At 44.7% G+C, this 26,657-nt stretch overlaps 1 protein-coding gene across 18 annotated transcripts in view; it reads left to right on the forward strand.

The window, feature by feature from the left end:
- ZFHX3 (zinc finger homeobox 3) overlaps positions 1 to 26,657 on the forward strand; it is a 350,144-nt gene that overhangs the window by 156,445 nt on the left and 167,042 nt on the right. For 12 of the 18 annotated variants that reach the window (XM_081018497.1, XM_081018496.1, XM_081018494.1 and 9 more), the window contains one exon: positions 216 to 538. The exons of 1 other annotated variant lie outside the window; for it this stretch is intronic. The gene's annotated coding sequence lies outside the window, so the exon portion shown is untranslated. Of the gene's footprint in view, positions 1 to 199; positions 539 to 8,304; positions 15,206 to 15,618; positions 15,739 to 26,657 lie in introns of those variants that run through there. 5 more of the 18 variants (XM_081018485.1, XM_081018487.1, XM_081018483.1 and 2 more) reach the window with 4 other exon arrangements.

Raw genomic sequence — 26,657 nt, forward strand, 5'->3', positions numbered from 1 at the left:
CACTGGTCTCAAGTATTATACATATATCCATCCCTGGATAATCTAAGACACATTAGAAATAAAGTTATATGGTAGTAGGGGTCATGGAATGGCAGTATATTATATTCTCAGTGCGTTGAAACATATACTGTAGGTAGGGAGCTGGATTGTAAAAAACTTATGAGCTGTGTTTAGTTCCCATCTCAAGGAGCCAATGTAGTCTTCTCTTATTTTAGGATGGAAGAGTCCTTACCAAGGACCTACCTGGAGAGGAGTTCAATCGCAGACTCTGTGCTTCATCCATCAGCTGGACAATCAGATGCAGAAATTATTTCTTCATCTTTGATTTATTAGACTTTACCAGAACCAAAAGATGCTATGAAACAGTAAAGGGATTGGTCTGAAAAAATTCATACAGAAATTCACCAAAGAGTCAATTAATCTGCAGAATCAAACTGTTCATGCCCACTTGGTGACTCTGGGCCTCCTTACTACCATCTGGATCTCAAAGACGCATGAAAAGAAGAGCCTAGAAAGGAAGTGCAAGAGACACCAACAGGTAGGAAGCACATGGTGCAATTTTCATTTTTTCCTGCTGAGTTTTTAATGTATTGTATCCCATCCACCACCATTGTCATTTTAATAGAAGGACGGTATAACATTTTCATACATATTGTTAGTTATTTATACCACCCTTTCCATGAGTCAAAAGATGGTTTACAACAGGTAGAGAGAGAGAGAAATCCACAAAATAACATAATCCTTAACAACACCTAACAAATCAGTAAAATACAATTACTAATACATAAGTAAATAAATCATCAAATTTTCTAAAGCAGTAACTCTCATAATACCGTGAGCCACCATTTCACATTTATCCACCCCTCCCACAATTAAATTCATAAAAAATCTTCAGAAGAGGTGTTAGGGTAGAACAGACTGAAACATGAACTCTGTCATTTTCACAGTTAGGGAGGATTGCCACTCTGTCTCTTTGTCGATAACAAGTCATTAAAATGAAGATGGGACCATAGTGCTAGATCTTTTTACTAATCATGATGGCTATATGCTATCTATATCAAAGTGTGCCTCTGAACATCAGTTGCTGGGGATCACAAGTGAGAGAATGCTATTGCGCTTATGTCCTGCTTGTGAACTTCCCATAGGCAACAATATAGCCATGAGGACAAATCCCTATGGGAAATCCACAAGTAGGACATGAACACAATAGCATTCCCACCCCCAGCCCCACTTGTGGTCCCCAGCAACTGGTGTTTAGAGGCATACTGGCTCTGATACTGGAGGTAAAAAAGCCATCATGACTTACAGCCACTGATAGCTTAATTCTCCATGCATTTGTCTAACCCTGCTTTTAAGCCATCTGTGTTGGTGAACATCACCACATCTTGTCATTACAAATTCCATAATTTTATTTTTCACAATTGATATACAGCTTAATTATGATAAGTCTCCAGGCTTACACAAATAAATCAATGCAGTGAAAATAAAAATCAATTAAAGCGATAAAATCAGAATTCAGTTAAAATACCCAATGGAACAAAAAGTCTTCATTAGGTGTCACATACTCAACAGGAAAGGGACCCATCCACCCTCTGTTGGAAGTTCCATAAAATTGGGCCCACAATACTCAGTGTGTGAAGATGCCCTTTCTTTTGTGCATCTTGAATCTTCAGCTTCATTGGGTGGCCCTGCGTTCTAATCTTATAAGAAATCCATTCCTAATTTTACACATCGATTATGCCCCCTATTACTTACCTTTCTTCTAAAGTAAAAAGCCTTAGATATTGTAACCTTTCCTCAAATAAGAATTGCTCCAAGCCACTGATCATTTTCTTGCTGTTTGCAGCTCTGCAACATCATTGAGGCACAGTGTCCAGAACTGTACACAGTATTTCAAGAGTTGCTGCACCGTAGATATTGACAGTTTTATTTTGATTCCTTTCTTAATTTGTCTGTTTCATGGCTGCTGCATACATTGTCATTCAGCTATTCATCACGACATTACGATTTGTTGTCAGTGTCAGTTAAGACCAGAATAGTATATATGAAAGTAGGATTTTTCTTACCCCAATTTCTATCATTTTACACTTGCTTACATTGAAACACACTTGCCATTTAATGCCCATTCACCCAGCTTGGGGATATGTTTTAATCACCTTGTATGACTTGGTGTTATCAGCAGAGGGTGCTATGGTAGTGGACAGAGACATCAGGTGATGAGATGGGGCCATACTTGCACTTTGTCTCCCCTTCTGCCCTGTCTTCCATCCCCAATAACTTAGGTAGTGTTACTACTAATGATTGCCAGATTTGTGAGTGGGAAAATACCTACTGTCTCTGATTTGATTTTGGAAGAGCATAACAACTAGGCAGGGATTGGTGAGAACTAGTTGGATGAAAAGGGGTTTGTATGTTTCCCCATTTGGACAAGGTTTCCATTTTCTGAAGGAAGCAATCTTATCTCTAAGAGCTTTCTTGATTTGGCTCATTAACCAAGCTGGCATCCTCTTGGCCTTAGTGTTACCTTTCCTGAATGTATTATACATTCTAGCTGAGCTTCTATTATTGAGAATAACCTCCAGATATTTTGGAGATATTTAATCCATTTGACTTTCTCTTTCAAATTCCTTTCTACCAGTCACCTCATTTTTCAGATGCACCTCTTTTGAAGTCAAATGTGATGGTGTTGGATTTTCTCAGCAGTTTTCCATTTAAACATACAATGGTACCTCGGGTTACAAACACCTTGGGTTATAAACACTTTGGATTACAGACTCCGCTAACCTGGAAGCAGTACCTCAGGTTAAGAACTTTACCTCAGGATGAGACCAGAAATTGTGCAGCGGCAGCGGGAGGCCCCATTAGCTAAAGTTGTACCTCAGGTTAAGAACGGTTTCAGGTTAAGAACGGACCTCCGGAACGAATTAAGTTTGTAACCAGAGGTACCACTGTTTGTTGAATTTGATAGTATTATAATCAGTGTTCCAAACCAATTCAATACCACTTGCATCTCACATCAAGTCCTGGGTGCCACTTAGGATTAAGACCAGAGTCACTGGCTGGCTGGCTGATTCCATGACCAACTATTCTAGGACACAGTATTTTGGGGTATCTAGAAATTTTCCTTCTTTGTAGTTACTCGAACAGTCATGCATCTACCGGTAATCTATGTGAAGATAATAGAAGCCACCCATTACTACAGCACTTCCTCTTTTGGCTTTCTCATTGGTGTCATGCTCCACCTCAAGTTAATCCTAGGCATTTTTATTGGGGGCACAGTAGTACATCCTCAGTACTAAACTACTTTTGAAGCCTGGTATTACCATCCACAGTGATTTTGTGGAGGAGTCCATCCCTTTTGGGATTTCTAGTGTGCTGAATTCATATGACCTCTTTGACATAGAGAGCAACACTACCTTCAGCACACCCTTTCTGTCCTTCCTATAGAATTTGTATTTGAAGATAACCATGTCCCACTGGTTTTCTCCCTTCCACCAGACTTCCATTATGCTCACTGTATTTCTGCTCTCCTCTAAGACCAAGCACTCCAGCTCACTCACCATGGCTCAGAAACTTATTATATTAGCCTATAAACACCTATAGGGTGCCTCTCCACATTTGAGCAATCATAAATAATTTCACCCTCATTATCCTTTTAGGGCAGATTTGTCTTAAACTGTATACACCCTAGTTCCTGCTGGTTTTCCTCTAGGGATCTGCCACCTTTTGCTTTCAGCTGGCTCAGCTCTGTTTCATATAGAGCCCACCCATATAAGCCTAGGTTGTACTTTAATGATGGAGATAAATGGGTGTAAAACAGTTGAATTATCTCTCACCATATAACCTTGTTTGTCCCTCTTGAAACCTCCTACCCTTTCTAGTGTTGTCTGCCTCTTCTTTCCATACCAACCAATGTACTGCCTTCAGGATTAACATTGATTGCATTATATGTTTCCTTGTGGGTATCTCAGCAGTGATAGGAAGTTGTAGTCCTAGCTATATTGCTTTTGGGGTAGATGTATGGAGCACGAAGACAAGATGTACCTCTTCATGTTGGCAGTGTGTGTGCAAGATGGGTTTCACAAGCCCCACTGATATTGGATGTAATGACTAATGACCACCAACATTCCACCATCTTTCTACCAATATTTGCAGGTGGCATTCAGTCAGCACATAGCAGGATGCTTGCTGGGCCCTGTAATCATGGTGATTCTGTTAGTGCAGTTCTAAGGAATGCTGCATGAGTGATGAAATGCTATTCAGGTTTATCTGGGACCTACTCAGGTCCTATTCTTTCAAAGAGTATCAGGATGGGCAGTGAACATCTGTAGACAGTTTTATTAGGCACTCTAATGAGCTGCTATAACCTTGCCCCCAAGAATCTGACTTCTTAGGCTGCCAGCAGTATCCAGAGGCACCAGCATCTCCCTGCCTTTCTGAGAGTTAAAATAAACAGTTTTAGGTTCTTGTGTCTTTTACATTTCCTTTAAGCTGCATGTTTTGGCTGTGGGCCCAAGTGCCCAGGGAAAGCTTCCAGTGCTAGCTCTAAACCTTGCCACATGGTTCCCAGGATAAATGACCCTTTGAAAAACTAAGGTACCTGCATGGGTGGTTCCTTCCATATTCTGGACCTGCTAGGATTTCCCTCACTTCCTCTGGGGTCTAGAAGTCCCCCTGGACTGCCTGCAGGGAACAGTCACATCAACAGTGAAAATGCTCTTGTTCTGGAGAAGGGCCCCATTTCACCTCAGGTACAAAGTATTACCATCTGAATACTGTAGAAATCCAACAAGCCCACAACAGATGTATCATGCTGAAAGAAGATGTGCATCACTGTGTGCAAGAGATGAGGTATAGGATTTTCTTTATTGCGCAAGGAATGGCTTGTGTGATAAAGGAAGCCTTTGAGACCTGAAGTGATTTATCCTTTTGCACATGCAGATAGTCAATACTGAGGGGCAGCCACACTAATAACTTAGTGCAGGAAAGCCTTATGGACAATGATCTTGGTCAGCAGGAATTTGTATGTGCAGACGTGGGGAGCAAGAAGAGCAATCTGCAAGGAGGAGGTGATATACACATGTTTTAAATTGTGCATCCATAATAATATTGGGGCTGTTACATGCAACCTGGCTTTCAATACTGTTTGCACCTTCAAATGGTTCAGGGTGATCATACTGCTTTGTTTGGAATAGGTGCATGTCCTATGGCTTCCTACTGAAATCCAGTACCTTTTCATACCACAAATGTTCCAGGGGTTTTATGACCTGCTTTTGTTGTGCTATATTATTATTATTATTAATAATAATAATAATCAAATTTGTATATCACCCTGCATTTGAAGATCACAAGGTGGTTCACAACATAAAAATACAAAATGAGAACACAAAATACATAATAAAAACAAGAACAAAAAACCCAATAACTCCCCTCCTATATATTTGGAAAGGACATAGTGTGAACTATGTTGCAAGAGTTCCCCTCCAGATGGCAATAACACAGTAACATTGGGGAAGCATTCTACAAATAAAGTAGAATTATGTGCAGATGGTCTAGTATATATCCATCACTAATACACTATTATTGCTTGGATGACATGTTGCAGAATACACCAGCAAGAAAACTCCAGTTTGTAGGGGTCCCAATTCACATGCAAACTTAAAAGCCCAAGTAAACAAAAAATCAGATATGAAGACTCCTCTCTTTTAAATGTGGCCCGTCAATTCTGATTTGCATTTTAATTCTTTGCTAGGAAAGATGAAGGGAGGGAGTAAGTGTGTTGCTGGGTAGGTCCATACTTGTAACTAAACACTCTTAGCAGTTTTCCCCAAGGAGGAGGCTGAGGGAAAAGAGGAGATACTTTCAAGCCAGGGAACTCAAGAGCTTGGAGGGCTGCTAAAAGCACTTTTCCTGAAACTCAGAGCATTTTGAGATAAAGGTGCTTGTTAATACAACTTCAGAACAGGACGATTCCAGGTCCCCAGAGCCACAATTGTTAATGCACCTTACGCTAGAGGCCCCAGCAAGCACCCACTTCTTCATTTCGTCATTTTACTGTCACCTCAGTATTTTCAAAGTATTTATAGTGTAATTCTACTTAGAAGTAAGCCCTGTTGAATTCAACAGCATTTACAGTATTCAAGTGAGTAAAGGACTGCAGCTTAAGTCACCAGTGCTATTGGGTACATCATGGAGAGGTGGCTTGCTGTACCAGGTAGTCCAGTACAGTATTGTGAACTAGTAGAGGACCAGGTTAATGGGAGAGAGTGTGCTAGTAAACCAAATGTGTTTCCTGTGCTTCCTTGGATTTCAGTGGAAAGCACAGAACCTTTGCATGTGAAGAATCTTGCAGCATCTTAGACACTGCCAGGCTCAAACTCCACACCACAGGATACATAACAAAAGCAATATGAGGCTAACATCCACTGGATGAAAAAAAACCTCTGCCCTAGATGTTCATTTTATGCTGTTTTTAAATTGCAATTATATTTAGCTGTTTTTGTTTGCAAATTACCTTGACACTTGCCAAAGGCCATTCATAAATTAATAAATAATTGCATTTTTTATTTTTGGGAAAGTTGATGTAACTGACCTGTCCCTCCAACCCACTTCACACAGCCTGCAGCAGAAAGTGCTTTCATTTTCCTTGCTAGATTGGCTCTAGCTGCTGGGTGGAAGTGCAGGAGATTCTCTGAGGCACAGGCCCCAAGGGTGGGAAAGAGTTGGTTATTTTATCCCTCTGTTGCCGGAAGCCACCAGCGTGTGACTCCCCAGCTGCAGCACATTTCGTTTCTGAAGCGTGATGCAAGTGGGTGGCCTGGTCAGCAGTGCTTCCTTAACAAGCCTTTCAGCAAAGCCTTCACATAAAGCTCAGCCAATCCTGTGATTCTGGCAGACGCTTACTCATGCAGACTCAGCTGGGAGACCTCACTGTTCAGAAAGATTCAATCAGAGTTTCAAGTAGATTGTTCCTCTCTCTCCACTGAGCGACTTAAGGACAACACCAGGGTTCCCTTTACCATTCCATCCCCTTTTTTCCAGTGTGACTGGGAGCCAAAAGCATTTGCTTTCCCTGCCCCCTCTGGGCACTTTTTCTTATCACCATTCAAACAAGAGGAATAAACATCCCATGCAGCAGATCCTGATGCCTGTGTGTTGCTATCCCATTATGAACACTCCAAGCAGACAGATTCTACTTTGCAGAATGAAAACAAGTGTGGCTGAAGCTTAGTAGCTCGCTTCTGTGAGTGCTCCTCTCTTGATGCTTAGTGTGAAAACCTGATGGCCCTCTTACCCTGCAAGTCCAGTTAGACAAGATGTCATTGTTGTCTCACCACTACCCTGATGCTGGCTGCCGAGTCATCCAGCCTTTCCTGTCAACCACAGGCAGAAGACCCAGGCCTAGAGGACCAGCAACACATGCAGCTGCTCAGAGTAGGTGCTTGTCATAGGATCAGGCAGTGAAAAGTGTGAAGATCTCATCCTTCATGTAACATGCCTGTAATGTATAGGAGGAATATAACAACTGAGGGACAGTCAGGTTGCAGAACTGCAGGACCCCACTGCATAAACCTGCATAAAATTCACCTAATAACGAAAAGTGTGCAGTTCTGATTCTTGGGAGGCCCTTTGATGTCAGAGCCTTCCTCTCCAGTGCTGATGGCTCCTCTGAAGCTCTAGCCCACTTGATGTCATAAGAGTTTTTAAAGGGGAGGATTTCTGGGAAGTGGCTGAGATCTAGAGAATTCTAAACCCTCCCACTCCCCTACCATACCCTCAAATTGGGAGATTTAAACATGCTTCAGAGTATGTCTAAACTCCCACCAACCCACCATTTCCCCTTCCATTGGACACAATTAAAAACAACCAGGAAACAGATGGAAACATCATTTGTTCCTCCAGTCTCACTTATGCTGATGGCTCAAGCTCAGATAAGGGCGTTAAGCTACCTTGATAACTCCCACATTAGGATTGCGGTCTAATTTGAACATAACAGTCTGTTGAAGAGAATAGGACCTACAAATGCCCACATTGGCTTTTGAATGAGAAATTCAGTATATGTCCTAAATAAAATTTTAAAATAATAAATATGCAGATGTCTAGTGATGCAAAGGAGGTTAGTGCAATGTCCATAGAAAATTGGAGGCTATTACTAACTTCTGCTTCTATGGTAAGGAGATTTAAATATTTTTTTTTAAAAAAAATATTTATTTATTTATGGAACACCCATTATATGTGCTTTTCATTTCATATGTAGTTTACATAGACAATAAAATACCAAAATAGAATTTACAATAAAATAACACTTTTAATATTTAATAAAGAAAATTTACAAAGCAGGAAGCTAAACAAAAACAACAACAAAAAAACTAAAACCAACAAAACACAGTAGCCAAAACAATTTAAACATGGCATCAAACACAGCAAAAGAGAGCTTGGTGGAAAAATTAGAGCACCTGATAGATTGTCATTAAAAGTCCTGTGACAACAGGAAGGGCTTCTTCACCTACAACTAAAAAATCATGGAGTGTTGGTGCCAGGCAAACCTCTCTGGGGAAGGCATCCCATAAGCTGGGGTCTGCAGGAGGTCCTCACCCACAGAGCACAGTGATTGGGTATATACAGGGTATAATATTTCAGGTATCCTGGTCCCATGCTATAAAGGACTTTATATACCAAAACCAACACCTTGAACTTAGCCCAGTAATAGTTTACAGAGGTGCATTCCATTCCAGCCCCCTATCTGCCTTAGAGCTGTCATGTATACCTCTAATTTACCCTCAGTGGACTGAAGCTTAGTTGACTCTTTCACATTGTGGCACCTTCAATTGCCATTATTCATATTTTAATTAAGAAATGCACTCAGGATTCTGATGTCTCAAATCTATGTCAAGACAAATTAATACAGATCTACAATTTGGCGGTAAAGGAAAGATGGGGTGGTGCTCCTGGTTCTGCCTTCTGTAGGGAGACACACTAGCATAGGATTTTTTTTAGCCAGAAACTTGGAAGAGCAGTATTTGCCTCTTGAACAAATGGGCAGCAAGAAACAACAACAAAATATTTTATTTCTTACTGTCTTTGAAGAAACTAGAACAGCAATGCCAGGCTATCCCAGAAAGCACTTGTACACACACTCTCCAACCCCTATTGGGAAAAGCAGGCTTTTGAACTATCTTAACAGACAGCTCTGAAGGCACTCGCAATGGATTGGTGGATACTGATAGGATACAGTGAACACACAGCACAGCTCCAGCTAGCAGTAAGCACTTCCAGGAAGAATATCATTCAAGTGTGCTGGCTTAAGCAGCACGATGAGCAAATGTTTTCCTGCAGCATTGGCTCTCTTTTAGGAGAGGAGGAACGGTTAAAGACTTCAGACTTTTTGCTTTTTTGAGAGGACCTCTTACCTTCTTCTTTCACCATTATCTCAGCCTGGCAGCAAGAGCATACTATGCCAGGTAACAGGGGTATCTCTGGACTCACACCTTTTAGCTCTATAAGGGCTAGTGTGTGTATGGCGTTTGCAGGATTGAGACTTCATAGAGATATGGGAAAAAATATTCAGACTAGTGATCATTAGTCCACCATTCCAAAATCTCTAGCTGTTCCACTAGAAAACTGCAGAACAGCTTTGGTTGGGAGAGAAGGAAATAGGTAGTACTACTTCTTTAACAGCCAAGACAAAAGGAAAGCTAGGTTCAGCACTGTCCAGACCATAGTACCGGAGTACAGACCAGTTAGGCTTGCCTTTCAGTTAAGGCACCTGGTGAAAAAGTAGCAACACACACACACATGCGCGCAAAATCATTCAAAGACAGACAGGAAGCTGTCCAGTACTGACACAGACTTTCATAAAACTGGTGTGGGTAGGGGGGGCATCTCAAAGCTTGGCACCTGCAGAATTCTTGGCTTTGGCATCCAAAAAGCTGAGAAGATGCCACTGCAATCCAGGTTTCAGTTGATCGGAGGAATTGTTGGAGAATCTGGGTCTCTGTAAGCCACTTTTGTAAACATTATTACTCATCCCCCTGAAAAATAAGGGGTTCTGTTTGCAGACAAGAAGACTTGCACATACACTTCCTCATACTACAATAAATAAATATTCTCCAAGTTTAATGTTTGTCCAATGGGTTGTCTATTTAGCAAGACTATATTAAAGCAATTCTTGGCCTCATTTGATTTGAGCTTTAGAAATAAGGCTCCAGAGAGAGATGAACATATATGATCATGAGCAAGGTACCTGCAGTATTGCATCTATGAAAAGCTAGGATGCATGATTTTGTGCAGCTAGGTATCTGCATGTCAGGTAATGAAATGAGTAGCTATTAAGAGCTTCCCCATAGCAATACATATGTGTAATTTTTTTTAATGGTTCAGGTTTTCATGCAGAAAAGCAATAAGCCAGGTATTTCCCAGTTACATACAAGGACAGGCAGGCAGGCAAATATACCCAGGGATCTAACTCCTTTAAAGATTTATAGGATGTCTTGTGTGTGAGGCTATGGTTTTGAAGGTAGCTTTAGGCACGAGATGGACTCTTTTAAAATATCATTTGATAGGTTTACCAAATCAAGTTATATGGATGGTACTGGGGAAGGGTGACTGCACCTTCAGCCTATAATTCAATCCTAGGTTTTAATTTAAATTCATATTTACTTAATTTTCCTTAAACAGTGCAAACTCTTAGTAACTGTGCTTATTGGGATAAATTTTAAGTTGACATCAATATAATAATCAGACAGTACCAACTGAAGCTGTGTATAAGCAAAGACTTTGAATAAGAAAGAATTTAGCAAATGTTTATACTGATTAAAGTTTTTTCTCCAACAATTAAAAATGTCACATTAAATATAAAATAGTTCCATTGTATTGTCGGCTGTCATACAAGGTCTGTTAGTAACAAATGTTAGTATAACAGGAATATTCGACTAGAAACAATACCCGATTGCTGCCTCTGTACAGTATGATATAGAAAGGTGAGGCGTAACTTAATTCACTGGTAGCCACCCATTCTTATTGACTACGATACTATGTGCGGGGGGGGGGGGAGGATAGGGTGTTCATGAAGAAAAAAGTCTGTTTGAAGAGGCTAGAGAAAACTTCTCTCGAGAAGAAATGTAAACAGGTCTTCTGCTGTCTTTCTGTACAAAAAGGCAGATCCCGAGTCACAACCCTTTAAGCAATAACACACTTGCTGATATAAATCAGCCTTCTGGTTTGAGGAGCTTTGCAACAGTCCATCTCTCTGGCTCTCTTCTTAAGATCCCAGTGGCATTTCTGCATCTCAGCCCCAGAGGCTGCTTTGACTTGCCATGTAGAGGGAAGCAGCCCTCAAGAGTTTCTGATCTGTGAAGCCCTCACATTAATACATCAGCTCTACTTATTTAACAGCAGCCATTTCCTTTTCCTCCCCTGTGCTGTGGAGTTGATTTTGTTCAAACAAGAAAATTTCCAAATCAAAGTACAATCAAAGCATTTATAGACTGTGCAGCTAAATTAGGAAAAGAAATGCTGAGAAGGCTGCATACTCCTGGTATTATGTGTTGATTGCACATATCCATTGCAAAGGAGCAGAGAGAATGGGAATTCTGATAAATACGGTACCTTCAAATAGTTTACTAGTACCATGCCTAACACTTGTTTAGCAGCAACTGTTAGGAACTTTATACAGAAGTAATATATTGCTAGCTTAGTGGCTATACATCTAAGTTGACCCACATTTTCACAGCATTAGATGTGTTTACTTTTGCAAGCTGCATTCTCGCTCCTTTGCTACATTTTCAAGCAACAACAACAAAATTACTGTACATACCCTGAGGTGTCTTCCAGCAAGGAAGGTTACATCTTAGAAAAGAAGCTCAAGTCCATTGACCCCAAGGCAGTATAACTTTACCATGGCTCAAGGCAACAGGCAAGTTGAGCCAATGGAACTTTCAATCCTGTAACCTCTGGCTTAAGTGTACTTCTCCCCAGTTTAATTCAGATGCGGGGGGGGGGGCAGTTCTACTTCTGAAAATACCACAACATTGCAGCATCTCCAATAGCTTTTATTCCACAAGTTACTTCAATTTTTACCGTTTGATCTCTTTGTATAACTCAGTTTAGAGTGAAGAGTCAGTCTCATCCATGTTTGGGACTTTTATGGATCTCCTACTTCAGTTTACAGAGGGGGACTATATTCAGCCAAATCGGTGCTTGGCAGACCAAATGCCTTACAGCAAGAATCCCCACCTCACCTTTTCTATTTCCAGCACTTTTGTCTTAAGAGACAAAAAAAGCTAAATAAACTTGCTGGTTTTCACAAGGTGCTCCTACCTATGTAGCCATTTCACAAAAGAAAAGTTTGTCATTTCTTTTATTTTTCTTTAGGCAAATATTTAATTTTGGGGGGGGTCTTACAATGTGCCTTTTTCCAGTGTTAACGCCACATTTTCTCTGAATGTATGTGTTCAGTTGTTCACAGCAGTTATAGTGAGCTGTCTGCTCACCCACAAACATTTCTCTATTAATAAGAGTATTTTTTAATTTAATACCCATCTGGCAAAAACTTCAAAAAAAATACAGCAGTTCACAAGGTGTATCAAGCACCTCTATTTGATCTCTGAGATACTAGTGAGCCCACATCATTTTGGGCAATTTTGTTCTCTTCTGCGTTAGGAAGAAGAAAGCTTCCAATTTCTTCCATCCTGCCTCGAAGTCAGAGCTGTTCTTCCACCTCTACTTCTGGCACCTGCCAAAGCTTAAGCCCATAGTTAGCCAGGTTTTGATTATCTCCCCTACACCTTTTCCAGAGGCAGCTAAAAATGCCCCAGAGCACACCACTCTTCTGCTACTGCATATTAACCCTTTTTCCTTCCTTAGTGGTAAAAGCAGCCTTCTATTTAGGGCAACTTAGATCTGGAAATCAGAGCAGAACAAGACTGCAGGGGGGGGGGGCGAACAGCTGAGAAAGCCAATTAAAGAATGATGCTTGGATCATCGTATTAATTGTACAGACAGATGTGCTTTGGCATGTTTACTGATAGAATCCACATGTGAAAGGAGATGGAAGGACTGCAGTACACAAGCCAGCTAGCTGGGCTGAGGCACATACAGACAAACTGGGGATGGAAGAGCTGCCCATGATCTCTGGATAAGACACTATTTGCAGCAAGATTAAACACCCTACACCTCCCCAGATGTTCTCTTGCTGCCTTAGTAGAAACCCAAGCACTTTGGTTTGGCCCCCATCCCTGTCGCTTTTCTGCAGAGCTCAAATGCCAAGAGTAGTAGGAGGCATTCCTGCTACACAGATTGATCATCAATTTGGATTTCCTTCCCCAGGGATGAGGGGCACAAACTGTAGTTGACAAACTGAAAAAATGCACCCAGGAGCGTCCAGCACTCTCATTTCTAGAAAAATTAATTATTTTTTTAAAAAAACCATTTTGCCCTCAAACTAAAACAAAGAGAAAACAAAAGTACCAAGTACCCGAAAGCGGTCACATAAATATCTGCAAGGCAGACACGGCACCTCCGCACGCCTCCTACGGATACATTCACCATTATGCATGCTTGTTATTACATACACACGAATAGTGGTTGCAGAATGTCTCGAATTAAATACGTACAGTTTTAATCTGTTAGCTAGCATCTAAAATACCGAGAAAGCTCCGCTCGTTCGGTGCATTCGCTGCGACACGTTCTAAAAAGCCTCCCAACCCCAAAGGAAAAAGCCGCTGAAGGATGCGTGCCTGTCCCAATTCAGCAGTCCCCGTTTACCGGTTGTCTTTGAGCAAACAAACATGTCCAGAGCCGGCCTCGCCACCCCAGCAGAAATGCAGGAAGCTGGAAGGGGAGGCAGAACGGCGCCCTTCCGAAAAGGGAATCAAAGCGCGGCGGAGGGCAGAAGATCTCCGCTCCAGCGGCTCCCGTACTTCCACGCCAGCCGCCTTTGCCGGACTTCTTCGGCCATTCCGGGGGGAAAGAACTTGGGTGGTGAGGCGGGGAGGAAGCTTCCTCCAAAGGCTCCAAACCCGGCGGCTGGCCGAAGCGACTCAGCGGGGCACGAGGAAACGGCGCAGCCGTTACGGGGGCCGCGAAGAAGCGACCTTTGGTGGGGAACGCAGGAATGCAGCTGCTTCCTCCTGCGGCGACGGCACACCCGAAGCCCGAGACGAGCAAAGCCGGCCAACTCGGGGGCAGAGGATCGGGGCCGCGGCCAAGTTGGGCTCCTCCCGCCGAGCAGCAACTTTCTCGGCAACTTCCCGCCGCCGCCGCCGCAGCCCCGTCCCACCGCGGGGGAGGGGACGAGGAGGCGGCCCTGCGGCCGAGGAGCCCGATGGAATGCGGGGGGGGGGGTAGCGGCCCGGACTGGTCCCCGTTCCCTCTCTCCGCCTTCCCCCCTCCCGGTTTGGGAGAGCTTCCTCCTTTTCTCCTCCCTCTGGCCCTCCTGGCTGCCCCGCCGGCCCCCCTCCTATCTCCCTCCTCACTTGCTCGCTCCCTCCCGCGCCTCCTCCCCCTCTCTCTTCCTCGCCGCCGCCGCCGCCACCCCCCCCCCCTTTCCCTGCTTCGCTCGCGCGCTCCCTCCCCCGCCGCCGCCTGGGCTGAATCTTATTGATCCAGAAGGTGGCTAATTAGCCCTTCCCGTCGTGCCTGGGTAATGAGGCACATGCGCACTGCACTAATCAGCCATTTTTTGCAGGAAACTAATTAGCAGAATAAAGATCCAAAGAGTTTTTTTTCTCCCCAATCAGCAGATCTGAGCGCGGGCGCTTCCTGCTCCGGCCGCCCCGCCAGCCCGGCTCTCGACCGCTCGCCTGTCCGGGCCCCCCGCTCGCTCGCTCGCTCGCCCGCCCCGCTTCTTCCTTCCTCTGCTCGCTCGCTCGCTCCGGGGGGCGCCCGCCCGCTCCCGAGAACGATGCTGCTGCTGCTGCTGGGCAGCGGCGGCGGCGGCAGCAGCAGCAGCAGCAGCGCCGGCGACGCAAGTGGAAGCGGCTCCCGCCTGGCTGTGGCCCCCGTCGCTCCTGCTCCGGTCGCCGCCTCGTCCCGTCACCGCCACCCCGGGCTCCTCCTCGGAGCGCGCCGATCCTGCAGCCTTCATGGGATCTGTAGCCCCGCCGCCGCCGCCTTCTCCCGGGATTAACCGCCTCGCCGGAGCAGCAGCAGGAGGGGGAGACGAAGAAGAAGAGGAGGAAGGAGGGAGGACGCCGCCGCCAGCCGCGTAAGTGGCAACTTTTCCGCCGCCCCGCCTGGGCTGCTTTGCATGGGGCTGGCCCGGCCAGCCCCCCGCCTGGATCGGGGCCCCCCCGGCAAACTTTGTGTCCCTCGCCCTCGCAGGTGTTTCTGACCGATCGCAAGCAGGCAGGAGAGAGAGGCGGCCCCCGAGGAGAAGAAGGAGCTGCCCGGGCTGGGCTGGCCGCCGGTCAGCGGCGAGGCGCGGAGGAGAGTCCGGCGGGCGGGCGGGCTGCCTCTCCGCTTTGCCTCGCCTTGGCAGGCAGGAGTGCCTCGACGCTCGGCTCGGCAGAGGGTAGATTGATCGGCCCATCTGCATAATCGATAGGGCAGCGAAGAGGGTGGCCGGGAAATGGCTGCGATGCCCGCCCGCCGCCGCGGCTCCCCTCCGCCGGCCTCCTCGCCGCGCTTCCCGGGGAGGCAGCCCCTACCCCCTGCTCCGGAGGCGGTGCCCAGGCACGCTGCCTGCCGACATGTCACCGGAGCCCCCGAGCGCCCTCGGCCCAGCGCTCTCCTGCCTAGGTAGGGGGCACCCGGAGAGTTGCAAGCAGGAGTCCCCCCCCCCCCGCGCCCCAGTCCACTCCACGCTGGGGCCGGCCCCCTGTGCCTTGCTGGCTTAGTGCTGAGGAGTCGTCGTTCTGCGCTTATCTAAATATTTGCAACTGCGCCTTTTTCCATTTTTCTTTTTTGCTGTTTCCTCTGAACAAACCGAGTCGTCTCCGCGGGGAGGGTGGTGGTGGTGGTGGTGAAGACCAAATGTCCGGGGGTTTGCGGTGGATGGTGCCAAGTGCGTCTTTCGCCCAGACCTTTGTTTTGGGTTCTGAGAAGTGCCGGCCCAAACTACCCATGGAAGCCGTTCCGCAGCTCGCCGTGGTCGTCGGGTCCTGCCTTTGGGGACGCCTTCCTCAGGGGCCAGGAATCCTGCCGTTGAGCTGAGCAGGCTGGCAGCTTAGGAGGGGCAGAGGCTACCTAGAGGAATATTTCTATATTTTGGTTTAATTTTTATCTTGTTGCAGGAAGAGGGGGAAGCCCCCCTTCCCGAGCCTTGAAATTTAAGCAAATAAGGTTTGGTTTCCATATCTTGTTACAAAGCAACTTTGAATACGTAGGACATAACGCAAGACCAGCTATTCCAGTTACAGCAAACTTAGAAAGAAAGGAATGTTTCTGTCCTCATTTATTAGAAAGAGATGGGACAGGGGGAACAGGTTTTTTTTTTAAGCTATTACGAATTGAAATGTTTATGTAGATCGTAGTGAGCCGTTTTCTGATGTGAGCACCCCCCCCCCTTCCAGTTAAAAAACTGAGGGAAGATTGCTGCAAGCAACACACTTTATGTATTTTTGTTCCATGTCTAGGAGGAGTGTTGGCAGGCATTATGTGGTTTTCAGTTACACAATATGTTATCATAGTTTTTAATCACTAAATTATTGCAGTGGTTATAGATTTACAGTCTTAAGGTATTGCATAGAAAAGCAATGAAAGCTTGGTATTAATCTGAGAAGTGTACTTTCTATTCATCTATATTCAAAATACTCCTGTACATTTTTAGTGGTTTTACCTATTCTTATATATAGTAAGTTTTTATATGTGAAAATCAATGTATGTGAGAAAGATAGGTGTGTGCTTTGTGCACATGTATTTCCTCAGCGTTAGGTAGCTAACAGTTCCCATACTAGCCATGGGTATCGCAGGAGTGAGGTTTGGACCCTTTGTCAGGAGGATTATCGTTCAGGAGGCAAATGAATTACCCATACTTTATTTTTCTTTTTTTCTTTTCATAAACTACCTGCATTGAAATCAGCTCTGATTGGAAACAGCTGTGCCCTGTTTTTTGTTTGATGTTAGTGACAAAGTGTGGCCTTGCATTGCTGTCCGCTGCAGCCTCTTTTATTATTATGTAACTGAATACTTGCCAGTATTAAGAATTCGGTATTAACAACCTGGTTTCACTGTCTGGTCCTGTATGAAGTGAAATGCTGGGCTTGGTTTTGGTTATAAACAGCAATATGAATGCAACATTGGCAGAAGGGAAAACTCAGTCGAGGAGAGCTTGCGGCCTCCTCTGCTTTGGCATACTTGTGCCCCCCCCCCCCCATTCCGACAATGAGAGTTGCAATCCCTTATTTTTATTCTGCTGCTGTGTGTTGGTGCTGTGTTACTGGTATGTTTCATGGCTTTTTGTGAGAGGTCTCTTATGGAAAATATTTAGAAGTTTGTTTTGTTTTGGTCTCTTCTAAACAGGTCCTCCAGTTTGCTGATGTCATTTCCTTTCCTATTTGAACTGTTGTGCCTCCTCCAGTTTTCAGCTGGAGCCTGCGGAGGCATGTGGAAGTGCAATTGCAGAGCATGTTCTGGGTTCAAAGGCTGAGGGTCGTGTGGTGCATTTTCATCACTCTGTGGTCTCAGGGTCTGGCTAAACATTCCAGCATCAACTTTGTGGCTTGTCCTTGGGCCGCCATGTCAGGCAATGATTCATTTCAGTTTCCCTTTCTTTCTTTACATTTTTCCCTCCTCCACATCTTTAATTCTCTCTTCTGTTCTCCTTCTCCACCCTTTTTTTTTTAAAGGTCCAATGACAACTTCAATTCACTTGCAAATCGGAGGCCAGCATTAGTGGGGCGCCTGCTGTGAAAAGAAGGAAAGTGTTTCAGGGTTTCTCCCCCTCCTCCCTCCACTTCTGTTTCTTGTCTCTATTTGAACATAAAATGCATTTTTTCTCCTTTGCTTTTGGTCAGTTGACTTTCTTTAGAGAGTAAAATCAACTCTGACACTCGGACTATTCTCTGCCTGGAAGTAGGCGTTTGTCGGTAATGAAGAACTGCGGGAAGGAAAAGCAGCTTCTCTTCTGCGTCTGAGAGGGCTGCTTTGTTTTAATTTTAAAAATGTTCTCTGTATATTTGGCTCTGAAGAAGAAGAACTGCTAGGAAGTTTGCTTTTCTGCATCTGAGCAGAGGGGAAAATGAAGTGGCCTTGACACTTGACTTGATGGGAAAACCCCAGGTCACTTTCCATAGTGCTGGCCTTTTGTTCCCGGGAACTGAGCTAAGGTGCTTTTCAGTCATACCAAAGAAATCTCCGCACACAGCCTTCCCATGGTTATTGTTGGTGCACATTAAGCAGGGAGCCACTTGGTCCCGGATAAAAAGTGTAGACCTTTGTCCAGCCTTTTAAACTCTTCCTCTTTCTCACTTTCTATCCCCCCTCCCCCCTCCTTATGATCTTGTGGCATTTTGAGTTGAGGGAAGTTAATGGAATAGATTCCCTTAAAGAAGACTGGCCAGTAGTTGAGCAGCTTTAGAGGAACCGCTGCCTCCAAAGCAGGTGCCTGGATAGGGGCCTGCATTGTTGTTGCTCAATTACTGCACTCGCTTTTTATGAGGAATGTGTTGCGTTACAAAGGCATGAGCAGGGTTGTGTCTTAACTTGATTTTAAAGCGCTGGGTAGCGTATGTTTCAACACTGTAATCCCCGATGAGTGCATGTATCCCCCTGTTCTGTCGGCTTGAGATTGGCACTGGAAATTCAAGGAGGCAGCTGTATTATTCTTGGAGTATTTCTGGTGTGGTAACTCAGCATTGATTAGCACAAATTTGGGCTTTTTCAGAAAGACAACTTGGGAGGGAAAACTCAAATCTCTCATTGATTCTACTACTACTACAACAACAACACAGCTTTACCAGTGTAATGGTTGTGGCAATTGAGATGACTGAACAAAGCAAAGACTTATTTTCTCTCTTGTTCTTCATTCCGCATTTTTGGGGGGGAGGGGGGGGATGTACATGGGACCCTCTCTTTACCCATATTTGTATTTGGAATTCTCCCAGGAGTGAACTAAGCAATTTAAGGTGCCTGCCAGTGAAATCTGAGTGTAATCTGAAAAAAGAGTCTTGCTAATTAAGATAAATTTTCCAGAATGGTCTTGATTTAATTTTGTCTTATTTTCTGAATTCTGTTCTCTTTCTCCCTGATGTTGCAATCCTATAGGCTGTGTTTCTACCCTGTACTTTTGTACTGTGAAGGGAGGGAAAGGGAGCCAGGTGAGAAATTCTTTGTTCAACCAGTCTTTTCAAAACCAGATTTGTTTTCCTTGATTTTTTCGCCCTGAGATTGTACATTTCTGAAGTAACCAATCCACAATACAGTAGTTGTTAGATGAACATATCAGGATGGAAGAATGGGGATCGAAACATCTGCATACAGGCCCTGTGCAGTGAATACTCGTGGTTTTGATTAAGTGGTTTGTCTGGGAAATCCTGATGCTGTGTAGTTCTGGGGTGGGCTTGGTACCACAGTCTGTACCTACAAAGAGCTGCTGGGGTGACACGTCTGTAAAAGCTAAGAAGCTAAGCAAGTGTCTTGTAATGTGATAGTACACATTGTTTATGTATTGTTATCACTCACTTTTTTGTTTTTTAATGATAAATAGCTATAAACTTAATTGTGCTGGGAAAATATACCTAAGAATAAAAATTTGGAGGCTAATGAACACTGTCACCTAGTTGAGGGGCTGTTCTGCAAGTGAGTCAGTATGCACACAGTGGGTGTGTGGAAAAACCCAGCTGGCATCGTTTGAAAAGAGAATGGCCGACCTTCTAGAGAGCTCTTAGGGAAGAGAGGAGAAAAGGGATTGTCTGGTCCACTTGTGCTCAAGTTCAGAGGAGCGCTTTGTTGTTTTGGGTTAGAGTTCTGGCACTGAAAAGAGGCCTATACCATGGGCACATTTTCTTGCGAATTCCCCCAGGACAACTGTCAGTCAGTGAAGTGGTTATCTCCACAGCAACCACAACTTAAAGCACAATGGTGATAAAAGCTAGGGAAATATTGTATATGTTTTCGTGGGGTGCTGTAATATGCAGCTGGTACATAGTTTCCCTTTAAACTTTCTTCCACCTTGGGTTTTCAGGCTGGGAAGATCTGCTTTCAAGGGGCAAAAGGATAGCCATGGCAACTGCTGGATTACCCGCTTGCCTACTATAGGAGCTTGCAAGATGCCTGGAACAATATACGTATATCCTGGAGATTTGGTGGCTATTTCCACTTCTGGCTCCGAAGTGAAAGAAGTGGGTTTGGTGACTTGTATTTGGCCATGCTCATGAGTTGGGAATTGTTGGTGGTTAGCTTCTGAATTCATCCTTTTAATGAGTTGGGGATCTTGGTCAGCTGTTTGGATAGTGTTGTCAAACTGCAGAAAGCACCTAGTTAACTAAACATTAAAGCTGCACAGTTAAATTTCACATCACCCTTAATTGCACAGTTTCGTTCCCAAGTGGCTGAAGAACGTATAGCTCTAATCCTTGGATTTTGTGGTGTGTGTTTTTCAGAAGGCATTTCACTTTGCTAAGGGTTTGGGTGCATATTCTAATTTGGGGTAGGGTTGGAAAAGAGTTCTCAGAAAAATCCTGTAGATTGCTGAATTTCTGGACATTCCTTAATAGTGCTAGTTGTGCCCTGGAAAATCTGTTCTTAGATATAGTCCTGGGTGTTGCTCACTCATTGCCTGAGCTCTTTTTGTGGTCTGCTTAGTTTCCTCCTGAGCTTTCTTACTCCATCAGAAGTACACGAGAGACCTCTGAGAAGAGAATGTAGTGTATGATGTATGTATCAGTCAGCTGGTGGTTAAGAGTTATAAAATTGATGCTTCTTTGAACCCTAAGTCAACTGTTGCAAAAATATACCAGTGTTCATCCTGCTCCTTAAGCCAGGTGCATTACTGGTGTTCTCTTACTGAGTTCTGTAGAAATGGACAGAAACCTGCATTGGATGAATAAGTGTCTCTCCAGGCACAGTAGTTCTTGTGTGTGGGAGTGTGTCAAGAGGCTGGTTGGACTTGTAGAGAAAGGCAAGAAGCAGACTGCATATGACACTGGCTTGCAGAAGGGAAAGTGTCAGGAAAATCCTTAGAGGTCTTCTAGTTTAGTGCTGATGAGCCGTAAGAGCATTTGGGAGTGTCTTCTGAATGGGAGGGGTGAGCCCTTATCCTCTTAAAAAAGAAGGTGGGCAGTGGGCATTCTGCCGATGCAAAAGGGGGTGACTGATGCTCTAAAGCTTCCACAACGCCAGGTAAATTTGAGGACTAAATAGGCTGGGGAGACTTGAGGTCCCTTGTCCTGTTTGGTAGAGCCCGGTTGGCTTTGTGAGCGAAAGCACATGCTTGCTGAAGGAGCCCTTGATTGTTGTGTACCCACCATCCTTGTATCAGAGCCCCTCACTGTGCCAGACAGAACTGTAGATGTCAGGCTTTGCACAGCAAGAAGAGCAGGCGCTGAGGGAGAGATGAGCAGAGGAGCAGCAGGGCTGGGAGCTTCAAATTAACCTTCTGCTTTGTTGATGTCTAATGTGATTCTCCCCCCCCCCCCCATTGCATGCTAGCAAATTGAGAGCCTGATTCAATTTACATAAAGCTCTTAGGGGAGGCAGTTTGGGCCTCAGGAAGACCACACTTGGGCAGCAGTGCTCTCAGGCACATCTCAGCTATATGTTCCACACAATGGTACCGGTCTAGAAAAGAGGAAATTCAGGTGCCAACCTCCAGCTTGTGGTGACTTGGGTGACAGACCAGTCATCAAGCATATGTGTGTGTGTGTGTGTGTGTGTGTGTGTGTGTGTGTTCATAGCTATAGCCTGCTGCAAATTTGGCTTTGTCAGATTCCTTTTGAGTTTACTCTATCCTGCTAAACTGACACCTTTCTTGTAAATTCTTTTGCCTTCTTACCATTCATATTTTCAAGTACTCATCAACCTTGAAAATTCAAGTTTTTGGCCTTGTCCCTAGCGTGGTTGTTTGGTTCAGTTTTAGATGAACGCTTGTTGTCTGTCTTCACTCTGGTGCATCAAATTTCTCTTGAGAAGGTGGTATATTGTAGCTACTGCAGGAACCTGCAGTGGAAATTGATTATGTACTAATAGCATTTGTCTATAACACTACAGGGCTGTTTGTGACGGATGCTTTCACACAACCTGACATTTCAGTTGTCAGTTACTGTGCTGTCTTCTGTGTGTGAGACAGCAGCCCCTGCTACACAGTAAAAGCCCTTTAAAACCTCATTGCCAACATTCAGCTTGTCTATTTTATTTCTAGCTACTTGCATTCCTGTGAAATTTGACAAATGTGTCTGGGTGGTAGAGAGAGGCTTCACATGTAGCAGTGCTCATTTCTGCTCTAAGATCAGATGTAATCCTGGACTTGATAAGCCAGTTATTGAAACCTAGCCCTGCTATTCTCCAGTCTGGCATAAGCAGCTTTTAAGGCTGGTGGAAACAGCTACCAGGCAAAGTAGGACCAGGACTGGCTTCACAGTCCAGCCTGTGCATTGGTTGATCGGGAGCAGCAGTGGAGGAGGACGAGTTGGGCCATTCTCATCTCTGAGTTCACCAAGGGATGGTATTCCATGTTAGCTGGTCCCTACCAGAGCTGTAAGGGACACGGGTGGCGCTGTGGGTTAAACCACAGAGCCTAGGACTTGCCGATCAGAAGGTCAGCGGTTCGAATCCCCATGACGGCGTGAGCTCCCGTTGCTCGGTCCCTGCTCCTGCCAACCTAGCAGTTCAAAAGCACGTCAAAGTGCAAGTAGATAAATAGGTACTGCTCCGGCAGGAAGGTAAATGGCATTTCCATGCGCTGCTCTGTTTGCCAGAAGTGGTTTAGTCATGCTGGCCACATGACCCGGAAGCTGTATGCCGGCTCCCTCGGCCAATAAAGCGAGATGAGCGCTGCAACCCCAGAGTCGGGCACGACTGGACCTAATGTTCAGGGGTCCCTTTACCTTTTTACCAGAGCTGTTCTCATTTGGAAGGACTGGTCTTTCTGCCCTGCCTATGGGCTTAGTAGCTGTTGATGGTGGTAGTAGTTGTGGCGTTGAATTTGATGAGAAATGCGTACTATCTTTCTTCTTGATAGCAAGGCTGGCCAACAAAATACAGTCATGCAAACAGCATGCATCTTCCTCAATAAATTTATTCCCCCACTTGGCTTCAAGGGCACATTAAATATGGTTGTTTTCACTTGCTATCTAAAAGAAAGGGGAGGCAGGTGGTCCTTGCTGGGGTGGGGATTCCAAAGGATAGCACCAGAACAGAAAAGGCCCTTGATCTGGTTACAGACCATGGCCTTTAACTATGACCTCAACACATAGAAGGATCCATATGGGAGTTGGTGGTATTTTAGGTATCCTGGCCTTAGAGGTCATCAGCAGTCTAAAGTCTATGCAGTTCTGTAAGTAGGGATCTAACATATTTTGAGAAGTCCCCACTAACACTCTGACAGCTGTGGTCTGGATCTGCTGTGTGTGGCCATCGCGTAGCTACGGGGCGGGGCAGGGGCTAGCTGGGGGTTTTTTGCCCTGGGAAAGCCTTCAGAAGGGTACCATTAAGGCTCCCAACCCCTGTGTGTGTGTGTGTGTGTGTGTGTGTGCGCGCGCGCGCCAAACTGGGTTTTTGACCTGGGTGAAATATAGCCTAGTTTCACCCCTGGTGTTTGGAAACTACTTCTGAAAACCAGTCTACTTGCATAAAACACATTGCAACTGGAAATTACCAGTGCATGGACGACTGGCAAAATCTATTCTGTCTCTTCCCCCACTCCTGGGCCACCAACTGTGGAAGCCAGTCCCTGGTTAAGGATGACAGAGAGGTTGTTGGTCACTGGCTATTCTCTCCAGCACGTCATGAAGAGTTGAGTGACTGGAGGGAGAGCCTGTATATTGCAGAGACCTCGGAGCAGAAGGTGTTTCCTGTGTGTGTATTCTCTGTGTGTGTATTGCATTATACAGGCCTAACTTGGAGCCCCTCTCCGCCCCCACTCCTCCCAGTGGGGAGGAAGAGGTACATGCTCTGATGGGGATGGGTGTTGTTCCCAAGGGTATAGCACTTTATCCCCGCCCCCGAAATAGCTGGTAGCCATTCCCTTCCATGTAAGAAAATAAAGAAAATAATCTTTTGAATATTTTAAAACGTTTTACCTTTTTTTGTTGATAATTTTGATGTTTTGTTTTATATTTTTGTAAACCACTTATAATTTTTTGTTAAATAGACAAAGGAATACACTAGGAACTACCATTGGTGTGGGCTCAAAACTGTCCAGAACCTTTGGCTCCACTTGACTATGTTCCCAAGATTGCAGCTAGTTCTCTCTGCCCAATAAATGTTGTGGGTTCCATTGAGAACCAAGCAAGGCTCCATCTTCAGAGCCCTTTTGTTTCATGGTGATGCTAGGCATAGTGGAGTATTGTGAACTTACTTTTTATAAGCATGGATCCTCAGATGCCTGGGTTGTGTATGCTGTTGGGCATGAGAAGTACTTCACCTGCTTTTCTTTCTGAAACATTTCTATGCATATGGGGCAGGATGCCTGGATTTTGTAAGGAAGGGAAGATCAGTGGCAGCCACTCTGGTTTCATACATACAACTGAATGTAGTGTGGAATATGCTGCTAGCGATGTATAGACAACCACTCACTATAGTAGACTAGAGCATTAACTGTAGCTACTGTGGTGCATGGGAGAAATTTCCATGACCCAAAGTGTCTGTATATCACCAGTCATGGGTATGTACAACCAGAAATGTGGGATTTTGCAGTGAATTTTGAATAAGAAAAGTTTCTGGTATCCTGTATTCAGTAAACAAAGCTAGCAATTTTCAAGCTGCCAAGGTTGCCTATTACTGTATTTGCTATTAGAATCTATTCATTATCAGTTATAAATTGTGAAATGGAAAATTATTATGAATAGGTAGAGTACATTAGATTAGTTTAGTGTGGGACTTCCCTTGGGATTGGTCGGGAATAATAATAATAATAATAATAATAATAATAATATTTATATACCATCCTATAGCCAGAGGTCTCGGGGTGGTTCATAGAATAAAATCAAAATATAAAACCACAAAATACATAATCAAAATAAAAACAACTCAATACCCCCACACACTTTTTAAGAGGGCATAGGATGATAATCAAATCAACCAAAGGCCTGGTTAAAAAGGAACGTTTTTGCCTGGTGCCTAAAGGTGTATAATGAAGGCGCCAGGCAAACTTCCCTGGGAAGAGCATTCCACAGATGGGGAGCCACTGCAGAGAAGCCCGTTCTTGTGTTGCCACCCTCTGGACCTCAGAGAGAGGATGTACATGAAGGGCCTAAGAAGGTGATTTCAGGGTCCAGGTAGGTTCATATGGAAGGAGGTGGTCCTTGAGGTATTGCAGTCCTGAGCCGTTTAAGGCTTTATAGGTCAAAACCAGCACTTTAAATTGGGCCTGGAAGCTAATTGGTAGCCAGTGCAGTTGAACCAGGATTGGTGTAATATGCACAAACTGTCTTGCTCTGGTGAGCAACTTGGCTGCTGAATTCTGCATTAGCTGAAGTTTCTGAACTGTCTTCAGAGGCAGCCCCTACATATAATGCATTGCAGAAATCTATCCTTGAGGTTACCAGAGTACAGTGGTACCTCGGGTTACATATGCTTCAGGTTACAGACTCCGCTAACCCAGAAATAGTACCTTGGGTTAAGAACTTTCCTTCAGGATGAGAACAGAAATCGCGTGGCAGCAGCGGGAGGCCCCATTAGCTAAAGTGGTACTTCAGGTTAAGAACAGTTTCAGGTTAAGAATGGACCTCTGGAACGAATTAAGTACTTAACCTGAGGTACCACTGTATAGACAACAGTAGTTTGGCATCCCTGTCCAGATAGGGACGTAGCTGGGCCACCAACTGAAGCTGATGGAAGGCACTCCAGGCCACTGAGGCCTCCTGAGCCTCGAGTGACAGCAAAGGATCCAGGACTACTCCCAAGCTATGAACCTGCTCCTTCAGAGGAAGTGTAACCCCATAAAGAGCAGGCGATCTTCCACCCATCCGGTCTAGGGAACCACCCACTAACAGTGCCTCAGTCTTATCTGGATTGAGTTTCAGTTTGTTGGCTCTCATCCAGTCCATTACTGAGGCAAGACACTGGTCCAGCATTTCCACTGCCTCACCTGCAGATGTAAAGGAGAAATAGAGCTGAATGTCACCAAGCATACTGCTGACAATGTACTCCAAATCTCCGGATTACCCTACCTAGCGGTTTCATGTAGATGTTAAACAACGTGGGGTTCCGCCGAGCTCAAACCTATCCCCTGTTGAAGGTTCCATGGGGCTAAAAAGCATTCCCCAAGCAACACCCTCTGGGAACAACCATCCAAGCAGGACTGGAAGCACCGCAAAGCAGTGCCACCCACCCTTCATTCACACAGACGCTCCAGAAGGATACCGTGGTTGATGGTATTGAAAGCCGCTGAGAGTTTGAGAAGAATTAACAGGGACATGTTTTCCTTGTCTCTCGACAGAGGTAATCATACAGGGTGAGCAAAGCAGTTTCTGTACCAAAACTGATTGAAATGGATCCAGAAAATCAGTTTCGTCCAAAAGCACCTGGATATGGTTTGTAGCTGGTGGAGAATCCTATAA

The sequence above is a fragment of the Podarcis pityusensis genome (assembly GCF_964106645.2).
Source record: "Podarcis pityusensis genome assembly, chromosome: 8".
NCBI classification, from domain to species: Eukaryota; Metazoa; Chordata; class Lepidosauria; order Squamata; family Lacertidae; genus Podarcis; species Podarcis pityusensis.